Source organism: Zingiber officinale, chromosome 4A (genome assembly GCF_018446385.1).
Source record: "Zingiber officinale cultivar Zhangliang chromosome 4A, Zo_v1.1, whole genome shotgun sequence".
Classification (NCBI taxonomy): Eukaryota; Viridiplantae; Streptophyta; class Magnoliopsida; order Zingiberales; family Zingiberaceae; genus Zingiber; species Zingiber officinale.
The window spans coordinates 73,078,183-73,081,718 of NC_055992.1; the positions used below are offsets into that span (position 1 = coordinate 73,078,183).

A 3,536-nucleotide genomic window follows, 5' to 3' on the forward strand; every position below is an offset into this window, starting at 1 on the left:
CTCAGTTGTTGGGACCTCATAGGGCTCAGCATGAGGCAGAGTTGGTCCGTACTATCAGACGAAGGATGTATAGGCGTAGGACCGCCAGAAGGGTTATGCAGACCGGAGTCAAAGACTCTTAGAGTTCTCTGCAGGCGACCTTGTATTTCTGTGAGTTTCACCCACGAAAGGGGTGAAGAGATTGACCTAAGCGGTAAGCTAGCTTGCGATACATTGGACCTTTCCAGATCTTGGAAAGGGTTGGAGCAGTAGCTTATCGTTTAGCGCTACCACCAACTCTGGCGGGCGTTTACGACGTATTCCATGTGTCTATGCTGATGAGGTATATATCCGACTCGACACATGTACTGACAGATATCTTAGTTCCTGTTCAGCATGACGTCACTTATGAAGAGGTTCCGGTACGGATTCTCGACCGGAAAGAGCGTCAGTTGCGGAACAAGACTATCCGGTTGGTTAAAGTCGGATGGCAGCATCATTCGGACAAGGAGGCTACTTGGGAGCTCGAGGATACTATCTGAGCTCGATACCCCCATCTTTTCACTTGAGGTATGTAAGTATGGTTTCGTTCAACATTTATACTGTTATAGCTTTTGCTATTATTTGCTGAGGGTAGATACGAAATTTGGGGACCAAAATTTTATTAGTGGGGGAGAATGTAAAATACTGGAAAATAGAGAATAATAATAAGAGAATTTTCTAAAATTTTTGAAAATTTTTCGGGAATTTTTCGGAGCTCGTATGGACGAGTTAACGGGGATAAAAATGGGGCCCAGAAAAAACATGTTTAGACTACCCTATTTTTAAGAGGAAAAGTTTTATTTCTCCTTTTCTTTTATTCCTTTTCTTTTCCTCTTATTCCCGTGCCCTAACCATGCGACGCCATCTCCTCCTTTGCTTAACCGGCGCCACAAGCGACAGTTCCTTCTTCCTCTTCTTCTCCGATCGAACGCCGGCTAAGTTTCTGTTTTCCCCGTCTCCGTTCCTCTCTTTTGGCCGAGCAGCACCGATTTTCTTTTTCTCTCGCGCCACCGCCGCGTGGAAGTGCCGCCGGTCGTTGCCCTAAGCCCTAGATCTGTCTTCTTTTTCCCAATTGGCGTTGCTTCGCGTTTTCTCTCCCACGCAAACAAGCCTTGGCCAAGGAAGCCCTACCGCCAGCAACGATCTTCGATGTGTCTCACCACCTGCCGAGCCCTTTTTCCTTCTCCCTTACTGTGGTCGCGCCACTTCCGCCAGCCATCCGCGCGGGATTTGTCGGCGACGCAGTGACGCCGACAGAGGATGATTCTTTCCCGACTGTCTCAGCCTCACCGCGCCGCCTGAGGACCTCATCGGAGTCTTGAAGGTGCTGACCAATCGCTTCCTCGTCCCCATCCACCTCCGGCGATGAGGTCAGTGCGGGCGCCATTCTCATCGGGTGTTGATGTCCCTCGGCCCTTGTGCCGGCTGCCATCTTCTTATTGTGCCCTAGCGCCGCTGTCGACGCCAACAGCCACCACCAGACGCTTCTGGTTCTTCACTGTCGGCCGAGGGTTGTTGCTCTCCTTTGTGACGACCACCGGACTTGGAGTTTGTTCAGCCACTGGATTTCCGACGTTATCCGATTTCAGCCACGTCCGGCAGTGACTCGACAGTTCGGGCATTTATGTTTGGGTGAGTATTTGGATTTTAGTCCTTGGATTGGAAACATTAATATGGTTGTGCTGATATTTTTGATTTAGGGCTTTTGGAATTTGCGGTGGCGATTTTGCTTCGGCTAAGGACCTCAAGGAAGAGGTTTCTAAGGTGAGTTTTTAGGATATGCTTTAATCCGAGCTATGAAGGAAGTGTAGTAATTGTAATACATGCTGTTGGTGAATTATGTTTATGTTTTGAATTAGGGATAATTGGATAACTAGATGGTTAGATCCGAATCGTTTGTTACTCGAGAATAAATGAATGAAATAGGATTTCTGATAATTAAGAGATTATTTTTAGCTATGTGATATACATATGTAGCTAAATTAAATGTGACTATTACAGGACATTGATTTGGGATGAGCACTTTGACGCAGAGGTTGTCTAGCTCGATCTACATTTGAGGCGGGTACCTCTTGACTTATCTTTATGATATTGTCTATTGGATATGCATAGTATTTTATAGCTGCAAGCAATGATCATGTTTGCTTTGGTATGTCACGGTTTGATACCCATAGCATGATCTGTTGGCCGTTTGATATGTATCCATGTTTACATTTCAGGATTATTTCCATGAGTACCTTGGTTCCTAGAGTAAGTGACATACCATACCTACTGAGGTTCGGACTAGGTTCTGGATTTTATTTTCTGGCATGTGTATCTAGATTATCTGATACCTAGGTTTTTATACCATACCTGACTTGTGTACCTCTATTTGTATATCATATCTGATTTGTGTACCTAGACCCTTTTTCTTTGATCTGTGCATATTGTTGGTACATATGCTATGGAAGGGGGATATGTTTAGGATCTAGGTTGTTATATCATAGAGGACCTGTATACCCTAGATCTGTGGATTTGACCTACTGATACTGTGGTACCCATATTATGTATATATGGATATGGATATGCTGATCAGTTTTGCTATGCTTAGTGTCATGCATCATAATTGCATGCTGTGCAATTGTCGGCTCCACTATGGTTGAGCACATCGCCAGTTACATGTACTGCACACACCACCACTCATGGGTTAGTGGTATATCAGACAGGTGTGTGGCGGTTCTGCTGTTTGGCTCCGTTGGTCTGAGGACTCAGCATGGTAGCCGGCAGACAGTTCCGCTCTGTTTGGCTCCGCTGGCATTTAGTGTAGCAGCGTGGTGGTCGGCAGACGGTGGACTCTGTTTGGCTCCGTTGGTCAGGTGACTCAGCGTGGTAGCCGGCAGAGATACCTCCCCGTTATCGTGTACCGGGAGATGAGAGCATTGAGCTCCCCCATTTATGATTTGGGGTCACAGGACAGGAGTACTCCGACAGCATCCCGTTCACTCGGTCACTCATCAGGAGTAGTGACGACAGAGTGCACGGTTGTCACAGCCCTACCCACTTGGTCTCACCATTTGTGTGTGATATGACTGACTGGCGTCAGGGGTGACCAGGACGCATCATTCGCATCATATGCATTGATGCATTTATATTCTTATGATTGTGTTTGCTGCATTTGGTTGCTGCATTTTGGTTGGATGCATACTTTTGACCTGCATACAGGATTATTGACACTTTCGGTTGACGACCCTTTTGTCTGGATAGGAGTTCCTGGTGAGTACAGCTTCCTCAGTTACCTTTCAGTTTTGCATATTCCCTATATATGATTAGGAAGCTGTATTCCATGTTTATTGCTGTTAGATATATCTTACTACTCATGTCCATTGGTATTCGCTGAGTTGTTGAACTCACCCCCGTTGACACTATCTTTTCAGGTACCAGGTTATTTATGGTGTCGCTTGGAGCATCCTGTCTGCTGGTCCCCACGTCACATCAGAAGCCATATCTCCGCATTTTTGTTATTTGATCTTGGTATA

General features: G+C 46.0%; 1 long non-coding RNA gene across 1 annotated transcript; it reads left to right on the forward strand.

The window, feature by feature from the left end:
* The first annotated feature begins 1,022 nt into the window (after positions 1-1,022).
* LOC121973370 lies at positions 1,023-2,091 on the forward strand. Its single transcript, XR_006109551.1, has 3 exons — positions 1,023-1,653; positions 1,722-1,785; positions 2,023-2,091. It is a non-coding gene; the product is annotated as an uncharacterized LOC121973370 (long non-coding RNA).
* The last annotated feature ends 1,445 nt before the right edge of the window (positions 2,092-3,536 follow it).